Raw genomic sequence first — 18198 nt, forward strand, 5'->3', positions numbered from 1 at the left:
TTCCCTCTGGGACGGAGATGGCTAGGCTCAAGAGTTTTGCCCAAGGAAAACTTTAAGCTTTCCTGAGCTCCATGGTGTATCACTGGTGTTTATATATGCTTTTCTGTGCGTCAAGATCTGTCTGGTCCGAAGGATTTTTCTCCTTTCACAGATCAGCCTCTGTTCTGGCTTGTTGAGGGGTGTGTTACCAGCTGGGTGCCATTGCTTGGGTGCCAGCCTATTGCAGCTTGTTCAGAGCAGTGCTAACTGCTCACAGATTGTATGCCGGTTGTCTGATTCCTTCTAATAGTTGTGGACTGGGTAGTGTTAATTTCATTTTAACGATTTTTATGCACCTATGATAAACAAGCAGATATTACAGAAGATATTTTTCTTCCTACTCTAAACCTGCCTTGTAGTAAGTCTAGGTACAAGTCAAACAGAAATAAAGTGCAAATAGGCCTTCATACTACATTGAGATCACCTGATGAAAACACTATAAAAATGTAAAATGCTAGTGTGGCAGCATCAGAATTTAACAATATAAATAGAGATACAGAAAACTTAGTTTAAAAATACATTGGAAAATTGAATGTAACTAGTACTTGAAATGGAATGGCGTCCAGAGCTATGATACTTTGCCATCTTTTTGAATACCTTTTTGAGTACTAACATAAATACTTCCTGTTTGGGAGGGAGGTGGAGAAGGCAGGATGGTATGGCTGTATCTGTAATGTGAATGAGTTAATCTCCATAGGTTTGACCTCTGATGTGTTCTGTCTGTCTCAGGCAAATTGCAAGCATGTGCACTATCCCATCACATGTTCTGTTTTCCTGCAGAAGGAACTGAAAGCATGTCAACACAGAGGAAGATGAAGTCCTCCCTAATTGATTCCCCTGGATAGTCAATGAACCAGGACTGTGGAAACCCACTTGCCTTCATGCTGGGCTGTCCCGCCCCACACTGTGCACCTCAGACAGGGACTAAGTGTGCTGTGGAGCATAACTGCCTAAACTTACAGATACAGCCAGGGAGAGATGTATCATAATGGTGACATGCCTCGTCTCTTTGCTTTTACTGAACTTGAAATAATTCCTTTTTTCTTTTTTTTCCCCCTTCGCTTCAAGCTCCCCGGTGTGCAGACGTGGTAGCTGACCCCTTACTCAGTATAAAGGGCTGCAGACAATCTGATCTCAGGGTAGAGTTTCAGCTGGTAGTGACTGACAGAAATTAGCTTCTAGCAATTTATTTCAGCTGAGAATCCTATTTGTCTGCTGGTTTGTTCTGTAACCCTTTCCATAGGTTGGTTGGCTGGTTTCTTTTTCCTTTCAGCTAAGTGAAAATTTCTAGGTTTAAACTAAAGACTTATGGCTCAAATTACTCTTTTTTTGTTTTTTTTTTTTTTTCTTCCTGCTTAATCTCTGTAGAAACAATTTCTGTATCCAAGGACATGCTGAAGATTTGAATATGAACATCTTTGAGTAAGTCAATGTCTGTTTTACTTTTTTTACATCATGTTGCACTGAAACTGTTGACATTTAGTCATCCCAAATGCTTTTTATGCAAGCCTGAAGTGTCAAACATGTAGTCAAGCATGAAAACTTCTTATGTATTTGAGTGTATTTCAATGAAATAGTATACCTACAATAAATAAATATCAGTGGTGCCTGGGTTGGTTTTTTCCCTATTGGACCATGCAATGAAAAGCTCTGATATTCCTTCATGCTATTTCCATTTTTAAGCATGTGACATTCTTAGCATAATCGAAAGCTAATTTTGGTAGATATCATAGAAAAAAGCGTAACTTTTTTTTCTTTTCTTTCCAAAACAGAAATTTTGCAACATCTGTAAGCTCTGAGTGAGGAAAAATCTTGGGCTGTGATACCTGAGAAGGCAGGAATAAATAATACTGTAGAGAAATGAGCGTAAATAAGGAGAGGGTGTAAATGGAGCTGTTTCACTTTTTGTAGAGAAGCTGGGGAAAGATCCAAGAAGCATTCTTGGATTATTTTGAAGATTAAAAGGATTTTGTTAGAACTGTACTTATTTTTAGGAAAATTTAGCTTGCACACACAGTCTTCAACTCCTGTAGCATGGGGGTTGGAACTAGATGATTTTTCAGGTCCCTTCCAACCCAAACCATTCTGTGATCCAACTCTCTCAGTGTATTTCCCAGGCTGGTAAAGTGAATGGAGAATTTCAACAGTGTGTTTGTAAGTGTGAGGGAGGTGTTAATGAAAAAATGCATGAGTGTGTTGGGGCAGCATGTGGAATGTGTTTCATAATCAGTTGTATGCTGTGGAAGGGAGTGAGCCTTGGTGAAATAAAGGGAATTCACTGTAAAGCAGGGCATTTTCTGTGTGGCCTAGGTGCATTGCCATGAAGAAGGCAAGCACTGTTCAATTTGCTATACCTTGTAGTGTTAGAACAGGTCCATCACTCTTCAAGTCTTGCTGTAAACCCATGAAAACCACATTTCTGACTTCCCGGGGGATGATTGCTCTGCCAACTGTACTGTACCCTGATGCACTTCTGATTATATCTGCCTGAATGAGAGCTCTGCTGGGAGGTAGCCAGGCATCAACAGAGCTGGCATACCAGGGTTTGCTTAGATGGATTGGAGATAGGGAGCAGGGGGAGATGCATGCAGCTTTAAGTCTTCACTGATTATAAAGATGAGGTATGCATATTGTGGCAAATACATGATCCAGCTGGAACAAATCAGATTTACCTTCAGTCTACCAGCTGTTTTTCAGTTAATATAGTCTTCAACTTCTTTGCCACCAGATTTCCTCAGTCAAAATGCTATTGAGCCACCCACTTCCAAAGGGCTTCCTATTTGAAAGTGATTATATAAAACCATTACAAAAAAACATATCTTAATGGTATTAATTTTTTGTGCAATTCAGCCAAAGGCATGTTTATTGAATTTTTCATGAGATTGGTCTGGGTTATGCTGTGACATGATTAGTTATATGTTGTGTTTTACTGCAATTACATCCTTCAGTCAAGCTATTAACTTAATATATTTAATATAGGTAATTTTACTCTGTGAGTAAAAAAAATTAGAACATAATCAAACTGTAAGACCAGCGGGACTGAGGGAAAGGAAAAAAAAAAGAAAATTACAATTTTCAGAGTTCCAGGAGCTAAATCCAAGCCAAAGTGTTTCAGATCTTTGGTTCTGAGAGTTGCCTTATGCAGGGATCTCTGGAGTACTCTGCCACCAGATCTGCTCTAGTTAATGTAGAAGTAACGCTGAAGTTTGTTGGGTTTTGGTATACGCTCTGAAGAATGCTCCAGTTTCTATGTGTTTTGGATTAGCTTATACCCTTCTTGGAAAGTCTTTTAGTGCTGATGGAAGCACTCTGCAGTGCACAGTGGTCCCACAACTCTTCATCTTAACAGCAGTGCCTTGTTTGCCATTTTCTTGCCTCCTTCTTCTGTGCCCTGCGACCACAGCAATGAGGGACATGAGATCACAGTTTTCCAGACTCTTCTTTGCATTTGTTGCATCCTGCTGTGATTGCAACTGTTTCCGATGATGTGAATTGCATGATGGAGCATCCCTTAGAGCTGCAGACACTCAGTAGAGCAAACGGCTCTGAGTGATCAATGGCCTGGAGTGAAGGATTACTGGTCCCTCCTTCCCTAGACACTGAAGGCAGACATCCTTACCTTGCATAAATTGGCTCAGCTATGGCTTTTTTTCTAGAAAGCCTTCTTTGTCGGGTCTATATCCTTGTTGACACCAGCCATTTTCTGAGCCATCAGCTATAGCTGATGTGGCGATGGGCAAATCCTTTGCAGTCCCTGGAAGTACACATGACTTTGCTGGGTTTGATGTTAAATTGGACAGGAGAAAAATGCAAAAGAGACCTGAGGAAAAGGACTGCACTTTGCAGGGTGTGTTGAAGGCGTGCAGCAACAGGGTTTATCTGGAAACAGGAGCAATGTGAAAACATTAGTTTTCACGGTGTACTAAACCCAATATTGCATTCTGACAGCAGTGGGTTTGTTGTAAATGCCCTTCTTGTATCTCCGCCAGTTCATCAACCTCTTAACTAGCTCATGAAAAAGGAAAATCAGTTTTTGCAAATCAAGTTATTTTTTATACTCTGGTTTTACTTTCTGTCATAGTGGCAAGTGACTTCACTGACTGTTCATAGCTGCTACGTCCAGTGTGCATGTTATAAAAAATTTACTGTTATTGTTATGCTCACTAAGCTTTAATAGAAAACAGAGCATTTTTAGGATGGGGGTAACTCCAAATTCATGTGCAGCTGGAAAAAAAAATTGACCTTGGAACCCCATCGTGTTTCAGGAAAAATGTAGGTAGCCCTCCATCCTTATTTCATTGCACAAATGGTTTTTGTCTCTTTTCTCAGTGACAGTTTGTGCGCTCTTCAGTGCTCAGATTTGTCCCTTCTCCATGTGAATTTCTTCCCAGATTTGCTCTGCCTACTGACTTCCATCTTTCTTTTTTTGTCAGCTCTGGGATTATTTGTTGTATGCTTACTCTGGTCTTAATCTTCCTTGCTACAGGGCCAGCTATAAGAGTCAGAGGTTGTATACCTCTGGAAGAAGAAGAGATGAATTTCCTTCCCCTGAAATCTGAAGTCTTTTCATCTCTCCCCTTTCCCCAGCCTGAATTTCCTGTAAGATAATGCTCATGGCAGACAAGAGGGAGACAGTACCTGATTTTTGTAATATTTCTACTTGCTTATCTGCTAGGAAATTAGTCTTCTCTCTCCTGTGGTTTGGGGTGGTGTATTCAAAAAATTTCTGCAGAACACTCTTTTAGGCTTCTTAATAAATTTGGGGTTTTTTTTGGTTGTCTTTTTTTTTTTTTTGTCATTTATTCAAGTTCATTTTGCAGGGACTGATTTTACCTCCACGTTTAAAATTGGCTTTTCACTTTCCATATTCGCTCACCTCACCATGACCGGAATAATTTATCTGGTACATATGTGATCTTTCGTAAGGCTCCCTTTTTATTTTATTTTAGGAAAATTGAGGAAAATTAGAAAAGGCATTTGGGAAATTTTTCCTGCTTCAGAAAAATAAGATTAACTCACTTGAACACTTTCCGAACTCTCTTGGCTTACCATATCTCCAAAATAGCTCAATATAGAACTTCCAGATGAGTACATTGACTTACTCTGTTGGCTTTGGCAACTATCAGTAGTGTTGAGTAGACTATCTTCTCGCTGATAATGGTTAAGCAGTCGTGGATGAAATTACTTTGTTGTTAGAACAGTTTCCACATACGTAAAAGGCTCTGAAAGGCTCATAATCAAAGCCATGGGTAATAACGGTAATCTGACTCTCAGTTTTGTTGCAGTATGTATGAATTCTGGAAATTCTGCAGGAACACCAAGTAATTTTGTCAGTGTGTGTTTTTAATTACTCAATATAGACTGTGAATCTTTTACTTTCCGATTTTGAAATTGTGAACATTGCCCTCACTTTAGATTCTTCAGATATGCCGTAAGCCTTTGCACACAGAGCAAACAAACAGGCAGGGCAATTGACATCTTGGATAAAGATGAATTTTATGGCCGCATCACAGCTGTGGAGTGCCAGCAGTGCAGCTTGTAAAGCCCAGAGGGCATTATTTACTGAATGCTTGGACAGCATTATGTGAGGGTCATCAAGAAATGAAAGAGTTTTTACAGCTAGAATTTTACATTCAAGTTTTTAAAATGTAACTTCCAAGTGATTCACTTTGCCTTTGAAATATTTCAGTGTTTAAGGAGGAAAAATGATATCAAACTATTCTCTTCTGTCCCTTTTTCACGTCTTCGTTATGTTACTGACTTTCAGGCTTCAGAGATGAAAAAGTCCTTGCCCTCCTGACACTTAACATTGTTAAGACTTAGGTGGTCTCAAAGCAGTTGTGCTTTAACCTCAATGAAAATTTCATTGAAACAAATTCTTTCGTTGTGGCACAGACTGGTCTCTTTGACAGCACAGGGGTATGTTGTTCAAAAAGGTAGGTGCAGAAAAATGCTAGCTCGAGAGAAGTATTTGAAGGCAGAGGATGTTTTAAAATTGTCACGTGTAATGGTTTTAATTCCATGTGACTGATTTGTTTAAGATCCCAGTGAAGACTTAAATAATAATATTCCCATACACAAGGTTGGGGGAGGATTTTTCTACCTGAAATTTGTAAGACTTCTGAGGGAGAGACACTTACCATGAGGTCAGTAGAGAATAGCTCAGTATCTTCCCCCACCCCTCAAGGTTCTTGCTTTTCTATCAAGTTGGTTTAAATGGATTTTAATCCTCTGGCTTTTAACTGTGTCCTGTAGTATTTTAGTGAATGCCAAGTGGAGATTTGTAAGTGAGAAAGAAAATCTGTGTGTAAAAAATATCTGGGGAGCAGAGAAAAGAAATTAGAGTGGAAAACAGAACTTGGTCAAGTCAAGTCATTTGTCTGGAGAAAATGAGCAAGTCAGCAATAGGTGATACCATTAGCACGAATGGTGAAATGACTCCTTAGTTTTCTAGAGTAGCATAATAAATGCTGAACTGATAAAAGCCACAGGTAGGATTAGCAAGCATACACAGTCTGCGCTTTCCAGAAAATAAAAAGACAATATTTTCTTGCATTTAAATTGTGTATCTTTTCTGTCTGTCATGGTGGTGAACAATAAATACCTCAAGGACCCATTAGCAGTGGGGAAGCCATTCTCTTAAATTCTGGGTTGCTACCCCACAGCTGTTGAAGCATTTGGTTTTTGCAAGACTCACATTATTTCTGCTCTTTTATTCAACTGTGAGGAAGTGAGAGAGGCAATTGGGGTTTTGTTGTGTTGATCCCCCACTAACTTGTCTTATGGGCAGAGATGTACATTGTACTGTCCTTGGTGTTTGCAAATACATAACTCTGAACTCGCAGCTGGTGTTGTAGTTTTACTTGGAGAAAATATCTGTGTGTGTTCTGTGTGTATACTAGGAATTTTCAGGTTGGGCTGTTACCATTAAACTCGTGATTCAAAAAACAAGCAAGCTAGGACACATCATATCTGCAAAGTGTCAATGAGATCAAATGCTCAGATACAGTAAGTGTAATTACAAGGGGTTTGATTGAGGCTTATGAATTATAGACAGCTTGGAATAATTTGTAGGCATGAGTCAAAAATATATGGAAATACGCATTAGAAACAAGATCAGGGCTGCCAAAATGTTTTGTCTCTAAAGCTGCTGGTACTGATTGTGCTGGATTTTCTGCACTGGGTGGGTTGCCTGGTCTTGCTAATACAACTGTTGTTTCCTGTGTTTTGCTGATTTCAGTTGCAGCAAGATTAAGATACTAATGAGCACTTTCAAAAAACATCCATCTGTCTCATATAAAGTAAAATCAAAGTAGCTTGCAAATGTCTGACTTTGGCCTCAAATTACAAGCCTTTAGAGCACATGGTACAGGTGACAATGAATATAAACATGCAATAGACCTGGTTAAAAACAGTTTTAAGTGGCCTATGTTATTATTAAGTATTTAAGGTCGTTAACACTTTCTTAGTGAACTCTTCATAAAGATAGCAGTAGTCTGGGGGGGGGGGTAAGAGGTTGGCAATGAGGGTGTCTGTGGTTTCTTTGTTATTGATGGAAATAATTAGACCATCAAAGGTTTTAATAGTTGTAGCAATTCATGCATTGGTGTGATTTCTGGACAACTAAACAGAAGATTGTGGTGGCTTCCTGCATGTCAACTGGTTGCAGTGCATGCATGGGTGCTTACCAGGGAGGCTGATAGAAGTGGAGTCTCCTCAGGAGCACAGGCACTGCAAGGGGATATGCAGCTGGGAGGTATCCCATTCGTGTCAGGACTGCTTCACCCTTCAGGCAGGAACTTTAGAAAACCTTTCTCCTGTGGCTTGTACGGTGATTGTAATTTGTGGGATTTTAAATAGATTTATCTCTGCTGATTATTCTCAAATGTTTGGACTTTTTAGTAGAAACATGATGCATTCAGAAACTTGTGGTATTAATTTAGGACTTCAGAGGAAGCTCTGCAGCTTCTGGATGGTCATCTTTTTGTAAGGGCACGGCTTGAACACAACACAGCTTTGTGTGTTCAACCTCAGAGTGTAAGTGCTCTTTTCCACGTTTGCTGTGGGCAGAAATAGTAGTACAACAGCAAATATTGCTGGCCACAAGCAATTTACTTCACACACACATAAATGATTTTAAATTACAGCATATGTATTTGGATTTTGCTGGTGCAAAAGAGAAATTTGAAGTTACATAATTTCAATGCAGTGTAAAAGCATTGATGGAGCAGCATTAGGACAAGGCTTTTTTGTGCAAGGGTTTTCCAGGCAGCGGTGTGCAAGACAAGCACTGGAAATATTTCAGTTGTATTTATATGAAAGGTGCTGGTGAAGCATAGAGGCCTGTCAGCAATACATTTATGGTAGGTTATGAATAAAATGATGTGTTTTGCTGCCCACAAGCCTGCATAAATGGATATGAGGGGGACACCAAGTACTGCAGAGGTACCTGCAGACCAGCCACACAGCAGCAATCAGGTCTTTTGTCAGATAGGAAAAATCAATGAGATGACTGGGGAAATTCTTCAGGTTTTTTCTACTTAGTAGTTTATTATTCAGACTTCTGGAAGCTAAGTTCACTTTTCTTACCTTAAGGTCCTTTCCAACCCTAAATGTTCTCTGATTCTATGATTGCTTCAGTGAAGGCATGTTTCAAAATGAAAGCTGTTTAAAGGTCAAATGTAGTTTGTAGCAGCGTTATTCACCTCATGCTCGTTCTTTGGGAAGTGCATTCAGATACTTGATTGTTGCAAGAATATTTTTGCAAAGCAAAACCTCTTTCTCTATGTGCTAGGAAATGTTCATTTTTAATTCAAATGAAACACACTATTTTATCAGGGCTGCAGAGCAATGGATGAAAACCAGATAAGATTAATACTGTTTGTGCACTTTGATTTAATAAAGTCCATTCTCCTTTTCGAGGTACCTTTCTTGGCATCCTGCCTCTCTTCCTCAAACGAAAGTTTTTAGCTACACATAGCTTACCAGCTTAAGTACACTTTAAAAATGGTAATTTAAAAGCCCTGTATAGCCAAAATAGCTCTGTTCCGGAACGACTCACAGCATGGTCTTTAAACAGAACACCCAGCTACTAAGTTGTTCTGTGTCACCTCAAAACATCTGCTGAAAAACAAGGCTATAATAGATACATTGTCCTCAGATGAGGGGTTTTTTTTTGGGTTTTTTTTTTCTTTTTTTTGGTTAGGTCTTGTTAAATAGCCAGTATTTCATTTCAGTAGAATGGGGCCCTTTTCTCTTGCAGTAGGAAAACTTTCCTCCTACAAGGATAATTCTCTATGCATGCGTGCCTGTACTTTCTTTTACATCTTTTCTTTTAAGAGATTCCAATTAGGAGCTAATCTAATTCAAATGGTGGCTGTTTACCCCTCTTAGATGTTTCTTTCCTACCATGCATATGGCTCCCTACTTCCTTCCCACTCCTTCAGTGGCGCCGATGCTCTCATCTAAGTCTTGATAAAAGGATGGTGTTCACGTGGGTGACTGTGGTGCATATTTTGTTTGCTGTCTGTATCATCACTCTAAATGTCTCTTACTTTGTTGTTCATCCACTCAAAGAAAGTACCATGTATTTCTCCTACAAGAATACCCTCTTCTGTGGTCCATGGAGCACCAAAACCCTCCTATGGAGGAGATGACCAATCAATTGGGTGTTTATGTTATGGCATTAGCTTCTGTCCACAACTCCCCTTTCTTCCCTCCTTAAAAGTAGCGTGTGAAATAAGATGAAGTATGCCTATTCTGTGAGGAAGCTTTGTAACTGTTTTCAGGTCTACAGGTCTAGAAATTTAGGAGATATAAATGGAAACTAAAGGTAGCTTTTTGATTCAGTGAGCTCGTAACCCAAGAAGACCCTTTGGAGGTAGTCAGCAGAGAAGGAATCTCCTGAGGCCTTTCTTTTTATTCATCCTTTGATCAGAGTGTTTGCCTCTGAAATGGCAAAGTTTAAAGACTATCTACAAAAGCGTCTGCTATGAGCCAGGCCCTGAGAAATGACTGTATCTGTAGGCAAACCGGAAATAACATTTCCGCTGCCAGATGAACTTTCAGACAGTTGAATTCTGATCCCAGTGGGGAAAGGGAAAAGGAACAGCGAGTTATGAAAAACACTTTTGTTAAAACACATTTTAAAAAAGATTCCAAGCTAATTGCATTCCATTGCAAGTATGGCTCCTGCTGCCCACCGACCCGTCAGGTTTAATGTCAACGGCAAGTCAAATAACTTGATGCCACTTGATTAGTAATAATTTTATTTTGATTCACATCATGTCAACACTTTTCCCATTTCAAAACAACTGGCCTGCTGACTTCTTAGATTTAGACATGCTCAGACCTTTCCGGTGTCAAATACAATAAAAAGTACTTGCATAAGGAAGGTAACACGTTAATATAACTGTGGTATGGGAAATGTTAAGATTCCTAAATCCATGTTTTGTGTTTAATCATGAGATTAGCTTTGGCCCTTATGTGTGTGTGTGGAACTATATACTGCATGTCTGCCATTGCAGTCCATAAAGTACTGGTGTTTCTGATGAGTTCTGGCGAATTTGAGGATGAACAAAGGACACTCAAAACAACATAAGATACTGCAGGTATCCCTGACTCCCTGACTGTTGGTCACTCAACATTCACATCAAGTTGCATATTCTCGTAGGAATATCAGTTTCTCTAAAAGACTTGGGCACCTGCCTGTATGCATTGCAAGGCAGCTTGTTGGCATAAATTGCTGTGTTCTTGTGCTTTCTGTCAAAATAGCTGATACATGAACCTGGTTAAGGTTTCATTTCCTTTCCAATCCAGGCTTTCCAATAAAGGATCAGCAAGATCAACCTAATATTTTTAATCTCCACCTTTCTTTTTTTATTTTTTTTTCCTGATGAAAAACCATTATATTTTTTGTGTACCTGCAAACTTTATACAGTGGAACTGTAGCTGTGGCACCAAACAACATGCAAGATCCTGCAGTCATTTGAAGTGCCTTTTTTTTTGTGCTTATAGCTTATGTTGACAACAGAGCCGTAAATACTGTTTGGGTAGGCAGCATTTATTTTTCCTGGTATTCAGTACTGTGCCTAAATATGTGAATTGATTCACTAGGTCTTTGGCAACTTGATTCTTCTAATGAAGAATGCTAGTGTGTCCCCAGTCTCATCTCTGGCTTAGAAGGATATGACTTTTGGATGCTGGAGTCTGCCTCCTGACTGGTGACAGATACTACCAACCATGAGTGGTCACTGGTTCATGGCTCAGTGTCCTGCTCTTCCCCTGGCCATCCTCCTGAGAAGAGGGAGATGTCCCCTACCCTTGGACCATTCCTGGGGTGGGGCAGTGTCCTCTACTCATGGCTACTGTAGAAAGAGCACGGGAACCTGTGTTCCCACAGGAACCGGTAGCATTACTTTCTGCCCTTGCCTTCCATTTGAGGGGAGAATCTCCCTCTTGGAATTGTGCTGGCGTCTTTTTTATGATCCCTCTCCCTTCCCAAACTGCTGTCTGAGTGATCTTGACACCCTGATGCCTCAGGAAGGGCCTGTTCTCCATTTTCCTTTCAGGCTGAAACCTCTTCTGTTACCAATCCTCGCCTGTGGTCATATTGAACAACGACTATTTAGTACTTGACTGTTCTGGAGCTTTCCATAAACCAAATAAACTATCCCCAAGCCCTGCCAGCTTCGTGAACCCTTCTTCCTACTTGTGCCATCCCAACACCTGATCTAGACATTCAGCTGGGAGAAGGAAGGTGCTCATCTGGACCTGCCCCTTTCATAGTCCCTCCTGGCTCTTACTGATGCCCACCAAATTCCCCACCCAGGCAGTGATGCTTTCTGTGCTGTCTGACTTAGACCACTTGAACTGTGGCCTTATTGAATACTGCTCCTCAAGCTTTGGATGCAATGGAGTTTGAGCAGCCATGGAGTCTTTATCACAATCTGTGTGCTGCAAAGCTGTGATCCAGCCCGTGCTGCGCTGAGGCTTGCAGCTCTGGCAATTGTGAGGTCGCAGAAACAGCCAAAATTGTTTTCCAGTGAGCAAGGGAAACTAAGATGGTAATCACGACGCATCTGCAAATTGAGTCAGTCCTGCCATCTCTGTCCAATTTTATCTCCACTGTGAGGAGGGGAAAACAACAACAAACCTGTTTGAGAAGTTGGACTTGGATGCAGTGGCTGCTCACTTACAGACTTCTTTAGGATGCATCTGCAGAAGTGGAAGTCTTCTTACATTTAGAAGCACTGGGCATGACTGGAAAAATTGGAATACTGTGTATAGAGGGCGTAAATTTTGGGGAATCAGTAAAAATACTTGAAAAAAATGGAATCACTTTAATATAATAATTTTAAACAAAAGGAAGAAGACTAGAGTAAGGTTGTCTTTCAGTGAACACCCCTTGAGGTCATTTAGCTTTTCCATTGTCATTGTGAAAATACATATAAATATCCAAACAGCGTAAAAATGTGACATATTAACCAAATGATAGGAGATGTTTGTCCTTGATTTCTTACTGTGAAAATTTCCAATGAATGCAGTCCAGTTTTCATCCTTTTTGGATCTAAGTCAGCCAGAGTCGCATTTATTTCCTTAACCATGTTTTCATTACCAAAATGAATGTTTATTAGAAATAGGTAACAGAAAACAACATCATTGTGTGCCAAAAGATTCTTTTAGATCTGATGTGTTTCTCGTTTGGGAACTTTAGATGTACAAATATTCCTGTGGGTTTGGGAAGGGAGCTAGCTGTTTCCTTTGAGGCATCAATGTGAGCATTTTGAGGCTAAATCCTAGTCTCTGCTGGGACAGGTTTCTAAGGTCCTGTAGAAAGGCTGGCAAGGCTACTGGTGAGCTTGGCACTCGAAGCCCGGATCCTGACCAGATAGAGATTGCACTTGAGGGAGGCTAGGCCAGGCGAATAGCGGAACAAATTGCTAATGACACCTAAAAAAGGAAAAAGAGCTTGGAAAACATAATGGATTTGGTGTTCGTGGTTCAAGTGCCACAATTAGAAAACTACATCAGTTTTCATCAGGTTTTCACCAACTGATTAAGCTGGATCCTATCCTAAAGCATAGGGACTATGCTTTTGATCACTGGCATTGCAGTGAATTGAGGGGGAGAGGTAAGGGAAAAAAGACAGAAACTTAATCCTAACAAATATGTGGGAGATTTTATCATTTAGAAAAAATTAAAGCCCAAACTGAACAAGCTTCTCTGCAGAAGGGCAACCTCTTTTTGGTTCACCTGTTTTCATGTTGAACCATCAGAAAGCTGGTGATGTGGCTAGCAAAGTAAGAGCTGCACAGCAGTCTCATGGCATACAGTGAGGGTCTACGAAGCAAGTGGGTTTGTTGTCATTGACACTCCTAGAGGATTTCCAGTTGTTGGTTGATTGGTTTGTTTGCTTTCCCTTCCTTTTCTTCAAACTACCACGTATCACTCGTGTGATAAAGGTGACTTCCAGGCTGATGGAGATATAAAACCCACAGAAGGTAGATTTATGTAGTTACCTTCCCTGTGGAGTAGTGCTTATCTTCATCAGAGCATGGCTACGGTGAGGGAAGGCTGGCTAGCCAAAGCTTTTTTTTCACTGGGCAGAAAAATATATCCCCAGTACTGGAACTGGACAGAAGACTTCTAGGAGTAGGTACCTCTCCCTGTGAGTTACCAATTCAGACTGTACCTGAATGAACAGGGCCTGTGGCTGACTAACAATCTATGGGAAGTGGATCGAGGTTCTACTTCAAGGGTGAACTCACATTGCAGCTGGAGCTCAGTAGCTTAGCTGTCAACAATCCCAGGAAAATGAAGCAAAGGAGATCCTCCTAGAGGACTGGAGCATGCTGGTAAGGGAATCTGAAGAAAGTATTATACCAGCAGTGCTTTACTTCATTTGCATATAGGAAGTGAGGGTTTATTATCAGTGCCAGCAAAATTGGGGATGCACCACTTAGCTTTGCTAATATACAAGCACTACACAAAAAAATTGTGTGTTTGCCTGTGAAACATTTTGTGCCATAATCCATAATCTTTGGCTGATCTCTCTCATGTGGTTTTATGATCAGCTCTGATAGTCTTTGTTATGGACATATAACAGAAGACACGAATGCAAAGAAGACACGCACACAAAGAGTTGTGGTCAATGGCTCAATGTCCAGCTGCAGACCGGTAACAAGTGGTGTCCCTCAGGGATTGGTGTTGGGACTGGTCTTGTTTAACATCTTTGTCGCCGACATGGACAGTGGGATTGAGTGCGCCCTCAGCAAGTTTGCCGATGACACCAAGTTGTGTGGTCCGGCTGGTATGCTGGAGGGAAGGGATGCCATCCAGAGGGACCTTGACATGCTTGTGAGGTGGGCTGATGCCAACCTTATGAAGTTCAACCACGACAAGTGCAAGGTCCTACACCTGGGTCGGAGCAATTCCAGGCACAGCTATAGGTTGGGCAGAGATTCAGAGCAGCCCTGTGGAGAAAGACTTGGGGGTGTTGGTTGATGAGAAAATGAACATGAGCCGGCTCCAGTGTGTGCTCGCAGCCCAGAAAGCCAACCTTATCCTGGGGCTGCATCAAAAGGAGTGTGACCAGCAGGTCGAAGGAGGTGATCCTGCCCCTCTGCTCTGCTCTTGTGAGACCTCACCTGGAGTATTGTGTGCAGTTCTGGTGTCCTCAACATAAAAAGGACATGGAACTGTTGGAACAAGTGCAGAGGAGGGCCACGAGGATGATCAGGGGACTGGAGCACCTCCCGTATGAAGACAGGCTGAGGAAGTTGGGGCCGTTCATCCTGGAGAAGAGAAGGCTGCGTGGGGACCTAATAGCAGCCTTCCAGTATCTGAAGGGGGCCTATAGGGATGCTGGGGAGGGACTCTTCATCAGGGACTGTAGTGACAGGACAAGGGGTAATGGGTTAAAACTTAAACAGGGGAAGTTTAGATTGGATATAAGGAGGAAATTCTTTCCTGTTAGGGTGGTGAGGCACTGGAATGGGTTGCCCAGGGAGGCTGTGAGTGCTCCATCCCTGGCAGTGTTCAAGGCCAGGTTGGATGAAGCCTTGTGTGGGATGGTTTAGTGTGAGGTGTCCCTGCCCATGGCAGGGGGGTTGGAACTAGATGATCTTGAGGTCCTTTCCAACCTTAACTATTCTATGATTCTATGATTCTATGATTCTATAAAAGGACAAAGAAAACAAGTAGGAAGATACCAATCATATGGGAATTATAGATGGAAGAAAATGTTGCTGTTATTCAATCTATTTCATATAGTGTGTATTTGTAGTCTAGAAAAAGTGTATAAACATAGTTATTTGCATTTGAAAGAGACAACTGTATGTTGATTTATGGTTTAAAAAGTCTTTCGAGAGGTATGTATCGAATTGAATGCTTTGATTCTCTTTCTTTTTAAATCAATTCAGTGCTATGCTTGCATTGTAATAAACACTTCAGAGCAGAGCTCCTGAAGTCATTATACAAGGTGTTGCAATTATTCTACTTGTTAGAGATGCAGTAAGAACCAAGCTTTGCTGTTGTAGCAGAATGTACAAATAGTCCGAGTTCATTTAGGGTGTGAATTAAACAGCTCAGTTAAGTCCACCAGAAAAATTATTTGAGCTGACCTGTGTGATTTTACTCTCCAAATGAAGTAGGAGTAAATCCCTTTGTTATTTGTTAAAACTAACTTTTCAGTATAATTTCAAAACCTCTCAAGATCTCTATGTCGAGGGAAGATGTTATAAATTTACTTGGGGGAGGGAGGAAAAAAGGGGGGAGGATGGTTTCAATTACAGGAAACACTATTGAGAATTGTATTCTCACCAGATCATTACTACTAAATCCAAATCAAAACACAGCAACTACAGAAAGAATCCACAGCAATTCTTAAGGGAAGCTACGTGCCTCTTTGGCGCTTAATTTTCATCCAGGCTAATTTTCATCAATTTATTTTCATGACACATACATAATACAAGGATTTGGAGCAGTAACTACTAATTACATTGCATGGCTATGCTGAGGTGCTAACAAGCAATTTTGTTTAAAAGCATTATGCGTACGATCTACCCCTTAGATTGCCAAAACCAGGAATGGGCACGTGCATAAGATGGGAAGACTGAGGTAAGACTTGGGACTGATGGTCCTGAGGCTTATGGGGATTTTTCTGGTTTCACAGGATAAAGATTGCTCCTCCATTGCCAAACCAAGAAAGCCAACCTCTGCAATTACTAAAAGGAGGTGGGGTAAGTTCAATATAACATTTTACAATGTAAAATATAGTCCTGCTTGGTTCTCAGAAGGGGAAGGACACGGGCAGATAAAGACAAAGCTACAGCGTTTATAATGAGAACTTCAAACTACTTTTTTTTTTTCTTTTAAAAAAGTGCCTAATTCTGAGAAACGAAGGCACTATATTGATCACACCCAAACCAGCCATCTAAGTATTCTAAAGCCTTCAAATTTAAGTAACAAAGTCAGTGAATTCAAACTGTGAATTCTTGAAGTGATTGAGTGTATGCAACCATTTGTAAGATTTGTCTCTACTTCCTGAAAGACGGATGTGCCAGTTTTCCACAGGTGAAGGCCATAGTGCTTATTTTCTTCCTGAGAACAAGGGCAGCACTTGAAACTCACTCAGCCTTGTGCTGCTTTTGCTTACCTAAAGGGGAAGGTAAAGCCCAATTAAGAATTGCCAGTCCTGAGGCATGGAAGCTGGCTTTGCCATTAGCACAGCCCTGTCAGCCACTCCTGCCTGAGGCTTATTGACAGAGTAGGCTAGAAAAGTTCCAAAACTCCCTGGTCTGCCATGCAGCCACCTAAAATATTTATTAGCAACACAGAATCATAGAATCACAGAATAGTTAGGGTTGGAAAGGACCTCAAGATCATCTAGTTCCAGCCCCTCTGCCATGGGCAGGGACACCTCCCACTAAACCATCCCACACAAGGCTTCGTCCAACCTGGCCTTGAACACTGCCAGGGATGGAGCATCCACAACCTCCCTGGGCAACCCATTCCAGTGCCTCACCACCCTAACAGGAAAGAATTTCCTCCTTATATCCAATGGAAACTTCCCCTGTTTAAGTTTTAACCCGTTACCCCTTGTCCTGTCACTACAGTCCCTGACAAAGAGTCCCTCCCCAGCATCCCTATAGGCCCCCTTCAGGTACTGGAAGGCTGCTATGAGGTCCCCACGCAGCCTTCTCTTCTCCAGGCTGAACAGCCCCAACTTTCTCAGCCTGTCTTCATACGGGAGGTGCTCCAGTCCCCTGATCATCCTCATGGCCCTCCTCTGGGCTTGTTCCAACAGTTCCATGTCCTTTTTATGTTGAGGACACCAGAACTGCACACAATACTCCAAGTGAAGTCTCATGAGGGCAGAGGGGCAGGATCACCTCCTTCAACCTGCTGGTCATGCTTCTTTTGTGCAGCCCAGGATACATGAACACTGCATGGCTGGGGGGTTGGAACTTGAGGTTCTTTCCAACTGAAACCATTCTGCGATTATATGATTCTATGGTATAATTTTATTTAAAAGACCAGCTGAGCCACATAATAAGCACAAGCCTGCAAGGAACCTCTGAGGATGTGAGGGGCATAGGGACTGGCTATAAATTGAATAAGCATGCCAAAGAGCCAGTTCACTTTTAACATTGTTTGCCTCTAGATCAATCATGGAGACTTCTTGTACAACCTTCTACATTCCTACTTCTACAAGAGGTATTCAGGGAAAAGGGCCCTGTAACAAAAAACAGCATGCCGTAACTTAGGTTGGGTCAGAAGGAAAGTAGTATGATAACCACGCTGTTAAATTGGTAAATGCGAGATTTTAATGGTAATGGAGAGCTTTAGGACTACTAATATGACAAAACCAGAAAGCTAGTTTAGAAAGAGAAGAATGTCTGAAGAACTAAAATTTTGTTTATTAGCTTAAGAAAAAAACCCCAAACCTGAACTGACCAGTGCACGTACACAAGGTTCAGCCATAAAGCTGGGCAGAAATAAAACCCATCTCAGGGACAGGGTAAAAACCGCAAATTAAGTTTTTGATCCCTGCCCCCAAAGTAATTTCTGTTCTCTTTACGAAGTTTACTGAAATAGCAGAATCTGCAAGCTGTGATTTAGGAGTGCTCCTGGGTTAAATGAGCAGGGTCAAGATCT

The 18198-nt window shown here is 41.2% G+C and overlaps 1 long non-coding RNA gene across 2 annotated transcripts; it reads left to right on the forward strand.

Annotated features, from left to right (window-relative positions):
- The first annotated feature begins 1233 nt into the window (after nucleotides 1-1233).
- LOC136017823 (uncharacterized) lies at nucleotides 1234-16281 on the forward strand. Of its 2 annotated transcripts, none has more exons than XR_010614099.1 (3): nucleotides 1234-1282; nucleotides 1408-1461; nucleotides 16214-16281. It is a non-coding gene; the product is annotated as an uncharacterized LOC136017823 (long non-coding RNA). The 2 variants fall into 2 exon arrangements; XR_010614098.1 differs by lacking the exon at nucleotides 16214-16281 and adding an exon at nucleotides 11610-11883.
- Nucleotides 16282-18198: the final 1917 nt, after the last annotated feature.

Source organism: Lathamus discolor, chromosome 6, assembly GCF_037157495.1.
Source record: "Lathamus discolor isolate bLatDis1 chromosome 6, bLatDis1.hap1, whole genome shotgun sequence".
In the NCBI taxonomy this organism is placed as follows: Eukaryota; Metazoa; Chordata; class Aves; order Psittaciformes; family Psittacidae; genus Lathamus; species Lathamus discolor.